The sequence below is a fragment of the Pristiophorus japonicus genome, unplaced genomic scaffold, assembly GCF_044704955.1.
Source record: "Pristiophorus japonicus isolate sPriJap1 unplaced genomic scaffold, sPriJap1.hap1 HAP1_SCAFFOLD_1042, whole genome shotgun sequence".
In the NCBI taxonomy this organism is placed as follows: domain Eukaryota; kingdom Metazoa; phylum Chordata; class Chondrichthyes; family Pristiophoridae; genus Pristiophorus; species Pristiophorus japonicus.
Window position 1 is genome coordinate 40,001 of NW_027250694.1, and position 12,500 is coordinate 52,500.

The following is a 12,500-nucleotide window of genomic DNA, read 5'->3' on the forward strand; positions in this document are numbered from 1 at the left end:
AGTCTCGGCTTTGGTTAATGATTTGAGCCGAACCGACCTGCCCCCCGCCCCCCCCGGGCTGAACTCGGGCAGGTCTGCCGATTTCCCGACTCCTTTCGGGGCCTAATCGGGTCGCGCGAGCCGCCTGGCGCGATCGGGGACCATGCCCCGGCCTCTGCCAGGCCTCGGGCAGCCGCTTTTGAAGCCCGACCAAAAACCCGAAAAATGGGCAAAAAGGGAATAAATTCCCGCCCAAAAAGGGTGAATAGTCGGTTGGGCGGCAGCCCTGGTCGGTCTCTGCAGACCTGGAGGCTCGAGACGTTTGTTTGGAAAACTCACCAAGTCTCGATTCTGCCACCTCCTACCTCTGTGCAGATACCCCGCCAACCCCCAAGGACAGAAATGACAAGTGTCAAGTTGGCGGGGCGTCGGGCCACCTGCTGCCGGCCATGAGCATCCAAATCCCCGCAAAAGGGGCATTTTCATTTCTTCATCGGGACTTCCGGCAATTTCCAAGGTTCAACTCATTAACGTTGTTCGCAGACACTTGCCAGAAAATGCAAGTGGCCACTTTGCCGGGCCGACTCGCTTGCCCAAGCGGGAAACCATCAACCGAAGGCCCGGTAAGGCGGCCGAATCTGACCTCATAGACTTCCACACAACGGGACTTTTGACTTTCCCGGCCGCGGGTGGCCTCCACCCGGCCTCAGCCATCAGCCCTGCCTGCCTCCAGCCGCCTTCTGGTTAATGAGTTATCCAGCCTGGCACTTCGGTTGCGCCAGCGAGACCAAGTCTCGGCTTTGGTTAATGATTTGAGCCGAACCGACCTGCCCCCCGCCCCCCCCGGGCTGAACTCGGGCAGGTCTGCCGATTTCCCGACTCCTTTCGGGGCCTAATCGGGTCGCGCGAGCCGCCTGGCGCGATCGGGGACCATGCCCCGGCCTCTGCCAGGCCTCGGGCAGCCGCTTTTGAAGCCCGACCAAAAACCCGAAAAATGGGCAAAAAGGGAATAAATTCCCGCCCAAAAAGGGTGAATAGTCGGTTGGGCGGCAGCCCTGGTCGGTCTCTGCAGACCTGGAGGCTCGAGACGTTTGTTTGGAAAACTCACCAAGTCTCGATTCTGCCACCTCCTACCTCTGTGCAGATACCCCGCCAACCCCCAAGGACAGAAATGACAAGTGTCAAGTTGGCGGGGCGTCGGGCCACCTGCTGCCGGCCATGAGCATCCAAATCCCCGCAAAAGGGGCATTTTCATTTCTTCATCGGGACTTCCGGCAATTTCCGAGGTTCAACTCATTAACGTTGTTCGCAGACACTTGCCAGAAAATGCAAGTGGCCACTATGCCGGGCCGACTCGCTTGCCCAAGCGGGAAACCATCAACCGAAGGCCCGGTAAGGCGGCCGAATCTGACCTCATAGACTTCCACACAACGGGACTTTTGACTTTCCCGGCCGCGGGTGGCCTCCACCCGGCCTCAGCCATCAGCCCTGCCTGCCTCCAGCCGCCTTCTGGTTAATGAGTTATCCAGCCTGGCACTTCGGTTGCGCCAGCGAGACCAAGTCTCGGCTTTGGTTAATGATTTGAGCCGAACCGACCTGCCCCCCGCCACCGCGGGCTGAACTCGGCAAGGTCTGCCGATTTCCCGACTCCTTTCGGGGCCTAATCGGGTCGCGCGAGCCGCCTGGCGCGATCGGGGCCCATGCCCCGGCCTCTGCCAGGCCTCGGGCAGCCGCTTTTGAAGCCCGACCAAAAACCCGAAAAATGGGCAAAAAGGGAATAAATTCCCGCCCAAAAAGGGTGAATAGTCGGTTGGGCGGCAGCCCTGGTCGGTCTCTGCAGACCTGGAGGCTCGAGACGTTTGTTTGGAAAACTCACCAAGTCTCGATTCTGCCACCTCCTACCTCTGTGCAGATACCCCGCCAACCCCCAAGGACAGAAATGACAAGTGTCAAGTTGGCGGGGCGTCGGGCCACCTGCTGCCGGCCATGAGCATCCAAATCCCCGCAAAAGGGGCATTTTCATTTCTTCATCGGGACTTCCGGCAATTTCCGAGGTTCAACTCATTAACGTTGTTCGCAGACACTTGCCAGAAAATGCAAGTGGCCACTTTGCCGGGCCGACTCGCTTGCCCAAGCGGGAAACCATCAACCGAAGGCCCGGTAAGGCGGCCGAATCTGACCTCATAGACTTCCACACAACGGGACTTTTGACTTTCCCGGCCGCGGGTGGCCTCCACCCGGCCTCAGCCATCAGCCCTGCCTGCCTCCAGCCGCCTTCTGGTTAATGAGTTATCCAGCCTGGCACTTCGGTTGCGCCAGCGAGACCAAGTCTCGGCTTTGGTTAATGATTTGAGCCGAACCGACCTGCCCCCCGCCACCGCGGGCTGAACTCGGCAAGGTCTGCCGATTTCCCGACTCCTTTCGGGGCCTAATCGGGTCGCGCGAGCCGCCTGGCGCGATCGGGGCCCATGCCCCGGCCTCTGCCAGGCCTCGGGCAGCCGCTTTTGAAGCCCGACCAAAAACCCGAAAAATGGGCAAAAAGGGAATAAATTCCCGCCCAAAAAGGGTGAATAGTCGGTTGGGCGGCAGCCCTGGTCGGTCTCTGCAGACCTGGAGGCTCGAGACGTTTGTTTGGAAAACTCACCAAGTCTCGATTCTGCCACCTCCTACCTCTGTGCAGATACCCCGCCAACCCCCAAGGACAGAAATGACAAGTGTCAAGTTGGCGGGGCGTCGGGCCACCTGCTGCCGGCCATGAGCATCCAAATCCCCGCAAAAGGGGCATTTTCATTTCTTCATCGGGACTTCCGGCAATTTCCAAGGTTCAACTCATTAACGTTGTTCGCAGACACTTGCCAGAAAATGCAAGTGGCCACTTTGCCGGGCCGACTCGCTTGCCCAAGCGGGAAACCATCAACCGAAGGCCCGGTAAGGCGGCCGAATCTGACCTCATAGACTTCCACACAACGGGACTTTTGACTTTCCCGGCCGCGGGTGGCCTCCACCCGGCCTCAGCCATCAGCCCTGCCTGCCTCCAGCCGCCTTCTGGTTAATGAGGTATCCAGCCTGGCACTTCGGTTGCGCCAGCGAGACCAAGTCTCGGCTTTGGTTAATGATTTGAGCCGAACCGACCTGCCCCCCGCCCCCCCCGGGCTGAACTCGGGCAGGTCTGCCGATTTCCCGACTCCTTTCGGGGCCTAATCGCGTCGCGCGAGCCGCCTGGCGCGATCGGGGACCATGCCCCGGCACCTGCCAGGCCTCGGGCAGCCGCTTTTGAAGCCCGACCAAAAACCCGAAAAATGGGCAAAAAGGGAATAAATTCCCGCCCAAAAAGGGTGAATAGTCGGTTGGGCGGCAGCCCTGGTCGGTCTCTGCAGACCTGGAGGCTCGAGACGTTTGTTTGGAAAACTCACCAAGTCTCGATTCTGCCACCTCCTACCTCTGTGCAGATACCCCGCCAACCCCCAAGGACAGAAATGACAAGTGTCAAGTTGGCGGGGCGTCGGGCCACCTGCTGCCGGCCATGAGCATCCAAATCCCCGCAAAAGGGGCATTTTCATTTCTTCATCGGGACTTCCGACAATTGCCGAGGTTCAACTCATTAACGTTGTTCGCAGACACTTGCCAGAAAATGCAAGTGGCCACTTTGCCGGGCCGACTCGCTTGCCCAAGCGGGAAACCATCAACCGAAGGCCCGGTAAGGCGGCCGAATCTGACCTCATAGACTTCCACACAACGGGACTTTTGACTTTCCCGGCCGCGGGTGGCCTCCACCCGGCCTCAGCCATCAGCCCTGCCTGCCTCCAGCCGCCTTCTGGTTAATGAGTTATCCAGCCTGGCACTTCGGTTGCGCCAGCGAGACCAAGTCTCGGCTTTGGTTAATGATTTGAGCCGAACCGACCTGCCCCCCGCCACCGCGGGCTGAACTCGGCAAGGTCTGCCGATTTCCCGACTCCTTTCGGGGCCTAATCGGGTCGCGCGAGCCGCCTGGCGCGATCGGGGCCCATGCCCCGGCCTCTGCCAGGCCTCGGGCAGCCGCTTTTGAAGCCCGACCAAAAACCCGAAAAATGGGCAAAAAGGGAATAAATTCCCGCCCAAAAAGGGTGAATAGTCGGTTGGGCGGCAGCCCTGGTCGGTCTCTGCAGACCTGGAGGCTCGAGACGTTTGTTTGGAAAACTCACCAAGTCTCGATTCTGCCACCTCCTACCTCTGTGCAGATACCCCGCCAACCCCCAAGGACAGAAATGACAAGTGTCAAGTTGGCGGGGCGTCGGGCCACCTGCTGCCGGCCATGAGCATCCAAATCCCCGCAAAAGGGGCATTTTCATTTCTTCATCGGGACTTCCGGCAATTTCCAAGGTTCAACTCATTAACGTTGTTCGCAGACACTTGCCAGAAAATGCAAGTGGCCACTTTGCCGGGCCGACTCGCTTGCCCAAGCGGGAAACCATCAACCGAAGGCCCGGTAAGGCGGCCGAATCTGACCTCATAGACTTCCACACAACGGGACTTTTGACTTTCCCGGCCGCGGGTGGCCTCCACCCGGCCTCAGCCATCAGCCCTGCCTGCCTCCAGCCGCCTTCTGGTTAATGAGTTATCCAGCCTGGCACGTCGGTTGCGCCAGCGAGACCAAGTCTCGGCTTTGGTTAATGATTTGAGCCGAACCGACCTGCCCCCCGCCCCCCCCGGGCTGAACTCGGGCAGGTCTGCCGATTTCCCGACTCCTTTCGGGGCCTAATCGGGTCGCGCGAGCCGCCTGGCGCGATCGGGGACCATGCCCCGGCCTCTGCCAGGCCTCGGGCAGCCGCTTTTGAAGCCCGACCAAAAACCCGAAAAATGGGCAAAAAGGGAATAAATTCCCGCCCAAAAAGGGTGAATAGTCGGTTGGGCGGCAGCCCTGGTCGGTCTCTGCAGACCTGGAGGCTCGAGACGTTTGTTTGGAAAACTCACCAAGTCTCGATTCTGCCACCTCCTACCTCTGTGCAGATACCCCGCCAACCCCCAAGGACAGAAATGACAAGTGTCAAGTTGGCGGGGCGTCGGGCCACCTGCTGCCGGCCATGAGCATCCAAATCCCCGCAAAAGGGGCATTTTCATTTCTTCATCGGGACTTCCGACAATTGCCGAGGTTCAACTCATTAACGTTGTTCGCAGACACTTGCCAGAAAATGCAAGTGGCCACTTTGCCGGGCCGACTCGCTTGCCCAAGCGGGAAACCATCAACCGAAGGCCCGGTAAGGCGGCCGAATCTGACCTCATAGACTTCCACACAACGGGACTTTTGACTTTCCCGGCCGCGGGTGGCCTCCACCCGGCCTCAGCCATCAGCCCTGCCTGCCTCCAGCCGCCTTCTGGTTAATGAGTTATCCAGCCTGGCACTTCGGTTGCGCCAGCGAGACCAAGTCTCGGCTTTGGTTAATGATTTGAGCCGAACCGACCTGCCCCCCGCCACCGCGGGCTGAACTCGGCAAGGTCTGCCGATTTCCCGACTCCTTTCGGGGCCTAATCGGGTCGCGCGAGCCGCCTGGCGCGATCGGGGCCCATGCCCCGGCCTCTGCCAGGCCTCGGGCAGCCGCTTTTGAAGCCCGACCAAAAACCCGAAAAATGGGCAAAAAGGGAATAAATTCCCGCCCAAAAAGGGTGAATAGTCGGTTGGGCGGCAGCCCTGGTCGGTCTCTGCAGACCTGGAGGCTCGAGACGTTTGTTTGGAAAACTCACCAAGTCTCGATTCTGCCACCTCCTACCTCTGTGCAGATACCCCGCCAACCCCCAAGGACAGAAATGACAAGTGTCAAGTTGGCGGGGCGTCGGGCCACCTGCTGCCGGCCATGAGCATCCAAATCCCCGCAAAAGGGGCATTTTCATTTCTTCATCGGGACTTCCGGCAATTTCCAAGGTTCAACTCATTAACGTTGTTCGCAGACACTTGCCAGAAAATGCAAGTGGCCACTTTGCCGGGCCGACTCGCTTGCCCAAGCGGGAAACCATCAACCGAAGGCCCGGTAAGGCGGCCGAATCTGACCTCATAGACTTCCACACAACGGGACTTTTGACTTTCCCGGCCGCGGGTGGCCTCCACCCGGCCTCAGCCATCAGCCCTGCCTGCCTCCAGCCGCCTTCTGGTTAATGAGTTATCCAGCCTGGCACTTCGGTTGCGCCAGCGAGACCAAGTCTCGGCTTTGGTTAATGATTTGAGCCGAACCGACCTGCCCCCCGCCCCCCCCGGGCTGAACTCGGGCAGGTCTGCCGATTTCCCGACTCCTTTCGGGGCCTAATCGGGTCGCGCGAGCCGCCTGGCGCGATCGGGGCCCATGCCCCGGCCTCTGCCAGGCCTCGGGCAGCCGCTTTTGAAGCCCGACCAAAAACCCGAAAAATGGGCAAAAAGGGAATAAATTCCCGCCCAAAAAGGGTGAATAGTCGGTTGGGCGGCAGCCCTGGTCGGTCTCTGCAGACCTGGAGGCTCGAGACGTTTGTTTGGAAAACTCACCAAGTCTCGATTCTGCCACCTCCTACCTCTGTGCAGATACCCCGCCAACCCCCAAGGACAGAAATGACAAGTGTCAAGTTGGCGGGGCGTCGGGCCACCTGCTGCCGGCCATGAGCATCCAAATCCCCGCAAAAGGGGCATTTTCATTTCTTCATCGGGACTTCCGGCAATTTCCAAGGTTCAACTCATTAACGTTGTTCGCAGACACTTGCCAGAAAATGCAAGTGGCCACTTTGCCGGGCCGACTCGCTTGCCCAAGCGGGAAACCATCAACCGAAGGCCCGGTAAGGCGGCCGAATCTGACCTCATAGACTTCCACACAACGGGACTTTTGACTTTCCCGGCCGCGGGTGGCCTCCACCCGGCCTCAGCCATCAGCCCTGCCTGCCTCCAGCCGCCTTCTGGTTAATGAGGTATCCAGCCTGGCACTTCGGTTGCGCCAGCGAGACCAAGTCTCGGCTTTGGTTAATGATTTGAGCCGAACCGACCTGCCCCCCGCCCCCCCCGGGCTGAACTCGGGCAGGTCTGCCGATTTCCCGACTCCTTTCGGGGCCTAATCGCGTCGCGCGAGCCGCCTGGCGCGATCGGGGACCATGCCCCGGCACCTGCCAGGCCTCGGGCAGCCGCTTTTGAAGCCCGACCAAAAACCCGAAAAATGGGCAAAAAGGGAATAAATTCCCGCCCAAAAAGGGTGAATAGTCGGTTGGGCGGCAGCCCTGGTCGGTCTCTGCAGACCTGGAGGCTCGAGACGTTTGTTTGGAAAACTCACCAAGTCTCGATTCTGCCACCTCCTACCTCTGTGCAGATACCCCGCCAACCCCCAAGGACAGAAATGACAAGTGTCAAGTTGGCGGGGCGTCGGGCCACCTGCTGCCGGCCATGAGCATCCAAATCCCCGCAAAAGGGGCATTTTCATTTCTTCATCGGGACTTCCGACAATTGCCGAGGTTCAACTCATTAACGTTGTTCGCAGACACTTGCCAGAAAATGCAAGTGGCCACTTTGCCGGGCCGACTCGCTTGCCCAAGCGGGAAACCATCAACCGAAGGCCCGGTAAGGCGGCCGAATCTGACCTCATAGACTTCCACACAACGGGACTTTTGACTTTCCCGGCCGCGGGTGGCCTCCACCCGGCCTCAGCCATCAGCCCTGCCTGCCTCCAGCCGCCTTCTGGTTAATGAGTTATCCAGCCTGGCACTTCGGTTGCGCCAGCGAGACCAAGTCTCGGCTTTGGTTAATGATTTGAGCCGAACCGACCTGCCCCCCGCCACCGCGGGCTGAACTCGGCAAGGTCTGCCGATTTCCCGACTCCTTTCGGGGCCTAATCGGGTCGCGCGAGCCGCCTGGCGCGATCGGGGCCCATGCCCCGGCCTCTGCCAGGCCTCGGGCAGCCGCTTTTGAAGCCCGACCAAAAACCCGAAAAATGGGCAAAAAGGGAATAAATTCCCGCCCAAAAAGGGTGAATAGTCGGTTGGGCGGCAGCCCTGGTCGGTCTCTGCAGACCTGGAGGCTCGAGACGTTTGTTTGGAAAACTCACCAAGTCTCGATTCTGCCACCTCCTACCTCTGTGCAGATACCCCGCCAACCCCCAAGGACAGAAATGACAAGTGTCAAGTTGGCGGGGCGTCGGGCCACCTGCTGCCGGCCATGAGCATCCAAATCCCCGCAAAAGGGGCATTTTCATTTCTTCATCGGGACTTCCGGCAATTTCCAAGGTTCAACTCATTAACGTTGTTCGCAGACACTTGCCAGAAAATGCAAGTGGCCACTTTGCCGGGCCGACTCGCTTGCCCAAGCGGGAAACCATCAACCGAAGGCCCGGTAAGGCGGCCGAATCTGACCTCATAGACTTCCACACAACGGGACTTTTGACTTTCCCGGCCGCGGGTGGCCTCCACCCGGCCTCAGCCATCAGCCCTGCCTGCCTCCAGCCGCCTTCTGGTTAATGAGTTATCCAGCCTGGCACTTCGGTTGCGCCAGCGAGACCAAGTCTCGGCTTTGGTTAATGATTTGAGCCGAACCGACCTGCCCCCCGCCCCCCCCGGGCTGAACTCGGGCAGGTCTGCCGATTTCCCGACTCCTTTCGGGGCCTAATCGGGTCGCGCGAGCCGCCTGGCGCGATCGGGGACCATGCCCCGGCCTCTGCCAGGCCTCGGGCAGCCGCTTTTGAAGCCCGACCAAAAACCCGAAAAATGGGCAAAAAGGGAATAAATTCCCGCCCAAAAAGGGTGAATAGTCGGTTGGGCGGCAGCCCTGGTCGGTCTCTGCAGACCTGGAGGCTCGAGACGTTTGTTTGGAAAACTCACCAAGTCTCGATTCTGCCACCTCCTACCTCTGTGCAGATACCCCGCCAACCCCCAAGGACAGAAATGACAAGTGTCAAGTTGGCGGGGCGTCGGGCCACCTGCTGCCGGCCATGAGCATCCAAATCCCCGCAAAAGGGGCATTTTCATTTCTTCATCGGGACTTCCGACAATTGCCGAGGTTCAACTCATTAACGTTGTTCGCAGACACTTGCCAGAAAATGCAAGTGGCCACTTTGCCGGGCCGACTCGCTTGCCCAAGCGGGAAACCATCAACCGAAGGCCCGGTAAGGCGGCCGAATCTGACCTCATAGACTTCCACACAACGGGACTTTTGACTTTCCCGGCCGCGGGTGGCCTCCACCCGGCCTCAGCCATCAGCCCTGCCTGCCTCCAGCCGCCTTCTGGTTAATGAGTTATCCAGCCTGGCACTTCGGTTGCGCCAGCGAGACCAAGTCTCGGCTTTGGTTAATGATTTGAGCCGAACCGACCTGCCCCCCGCCACCGCGGGCTGAACTCGGCAAGGTCTGCCGATTTCCCGACTCCTTTCGGGGCCTAATCGGGTCGCGCGAGCCGCCTGGCGCGATCGGGGCCCATGCCCCGGCCTCTGCCAGGCCTCGGGCAGCCGCTTTTGAAGCCCGACCAAAAACCCGAAAAATGGGCAAAAAGGGAATAAATTCCCGCCCAAAAAGGGTGAATAGTCGGTTGGGCGGCAGCCCTGGTCGGTCTCTGCAGACCTGGAGGCTCGAGACGTTTGTTTGGAAAACTCACCAAGTCTCGATTCTGCCACCTCCTACCTCTGTGCAGATACCCCGCCAACCCCCAAGGACAGAAATGACAAGTGTCAAGTTGGCGGGGCGTCGGGCCACCTGCTGCCGGCCATGAGCATCCAAATCCCCGCAAAAGGGGCATTTTCATTTCTTCATCGGGACTTCCGGCAATTTCCAAGGTTCAACTCATTAACGTTGTTCGCAGACACTTGCCAGAAAATGCAAGTGGCCACTTTGCCGGGCCGACTCGCTTGCCCAAGCGGGAAACCATCAACCGAAGGCCCGGTAAGGCGGCCGAATCTGACCTCATAGACTTCCACACAACGGGACTTTTGACTTTCCCGGCCGCGGGTGGCCTCCACCCGGCCTCAGCCATCAGCCCTGCCTGCCTCCAGCCGCCTTCTGGTTAATGAGTTATCCAGCCTGGCACTTCGGTTGCGCCAGCGAGACCAAGTCTCGGCTTTGGTTAATGATTTGAGCCGAACCGACCTGCCCCCCGCCCCCCCCGGGCTGAACTCGGGCAGGTCTGCCGATTTCCCGACTCCTTTCGGGGCCTAATCGGGTCGCGCGAGCCGCCTGGCGCGATCGGGGACCATGCCCCGGCCTCTGCCAGGCCTCGGGCAGCCGCTTTTGAAGCCCGACCAAAAACCCGAAAAATGGGCAAAAAGGGAATAAATTCCCGCCCAAAAAGGGTGAATAGTCGGTTGGGCGGCAGCCCTGGTCGGTCTCTGCAGACCTGGAGGCTCGAGACGTTTGTTTGGAAAACTCACCAAGTCTCGATTCTGCCACCTCCTACCTCTGTGCAGATACCCCGCCAACCCCCAAGGACAGAAATGACAAGTGTCAAGTTGGCGGGGCGTCGGGCCACCTGCTGCCGGCCATGAGCATCCAAATCCCCGCAAAAGGGGCATTTTCATTTCTTCATCGGGACTTCCGGCAATTTCCAAGGTTCAACTCATTAACGTTGTTCGCAGACACTTGCCAGAAAATGCAAGTGGCCACTTTGCCGGGCCGACTCGCTTGCCCAAGCGGGAAACCATCAACCGAAGGCCCGGTAAGGCGGCCGAATCTGACCTCATAGACTTCCACACAACGGGACTTTTGACTTTCCCGGCCGCGGGTGGCCTCCACCCGGCCTCAGCCATCAGCCCTGCCTGCCTCCAGCCGCCTTCTGGTTAATGAGTTATCCAGCCTGGCACTTCGGTTGCGCCAGCGAGACCAAGTCTCGGCTTTGGTTAATGATTTGAGCCGAACCGACCTGCCCCCCGCCCCCCCCGGGCTGAACTCGGGCAGGTCTGCCGATTTCCCGACTCCTTTCGGGGCCTAATCGGGTCGCGCGAGCCGCCTGGCGCGATCGGGGACCATGCCCCGGCCTCTGCCAGGCCTCGGGCAGCCGCTTTTGAAGCCCGACCAAAAACCCGAAAAATGGGCAAAAAGGGAATAAATTCCCGCCCAAAAAGGGTGAATAGTCGGTTGGGCGGCAGCCCTGGTCGGTCTCTGCAGACCTGGAGGCTCGAGACGTTTGTTTGGAAAACTCACCAAGTCTCGATTCTGCCACCTCCTACCTCTGTGCAGATACCCCGCCAACCCCCAAGGACAGAAATGACAAGTGTCAAGTTGGCGGGGCGTCGGGCCACCTGCTGCCGGCCATGAGCATCCAAATCCCCGCAAAAGGGGCATTTTCATTTCTTCATCGGGACTTCCGGCAATTTCCGAGGTTCAACTCATTAACGTTGTTCGCAGACACTTGCCAGAAAATGCAAGTGGCCACTTTGCCGGGCCGACTCGCTTGCCCAAGCGGGAAACCATCAACCGAAGGCCCGGTAAGGCGGCCGAATCTGACCTCATAGACTTCCACACAACGGGACTTTTGACTTTCCCGGCCGCGGGTGGCCTCCACCCGGCCTCAGCCATCAGCCCTGCCTGCCTCCAGCCGCCTTCTGGTTAATGAGTTATCCAGCCTGGCACTTCGGTTGCGCCAGCGAGACCAAGTCTCGGCTTTGGTTAATGATTTGAGCCGAACCGACCTGCCCCCCGCCACCGCGGGCTGAACTCGGCAAGGTCTGCCGATTTCCCGACTCCTTTCGGGGCCTAATCGGGTCGCGCGAGCCGCCTGGCGCGATCGGGGACCATGCCCCGGCCTCTGCCAGGCCTCGGGCAGCCGCTTTTGAAGCCCGACCAAAAACCCGAAAAATGGGCAAAAAGGGAATAAATTCCCGCCCAAAAAGGGTGAATAGTCGGTTGGGCGGCAGCCCTGGTCGGTCTCTGCAGACCTGGAGGCTCGAGACGTTTGTTTGGAAAACTCACCAAGTCTCGATTCTGCCACCTCCTACCTCTGTGCAGATACCCCGCCAACCCCCAAGGACAGAAATGACAAGTGTCAAGTTGGCGGGGCGTCGGGCCACCTGCTGCCGGCCATGAGCATCCAAATCCCCGCAAAAGGGGCATTTTCATTTCTTCATCGGGACTTCCGGCAATTTCCAAGGTTCAACTCATTAACGTTGTTCGCAGACACTTGCCAGAAAATGCAAGTGGCCACTTTGCCGGGCCGACTCGCTTGCCCAAGCGGGAAACCATCAACCGAAGGCCCGGTAAGGCGGCCGAATCTGACCTCATAGACTTCCACACAACGGGACTTTTGACTTTCCCGGCCGCGGGTGGCCTCCACCCGGCCTCAGCCATCAGCCCTGCCTGCCTCCAGCCGCCTTCTGGTTAATGAGTTATCCAGCCTGGCACTTCGGTTGCGCCAGCGAGACCAAGTCTCGGCTTTGGTTAATGATTTGAGCCGAACCGACCTACCCCCCGCCCCCGCGGGCTGAACTCGGGCAGGTCTGCCGATTTCCCGACTCCTTTCGGGGCCTAATCGCGTCGCGCGAGCCGCCTGGCGCGATCGGGGACCATGCCCCGGCACCTGCCAGGCCTCGGGCAGCCGCTTTTGAAGCCCGACCAAAAACCCGAAAA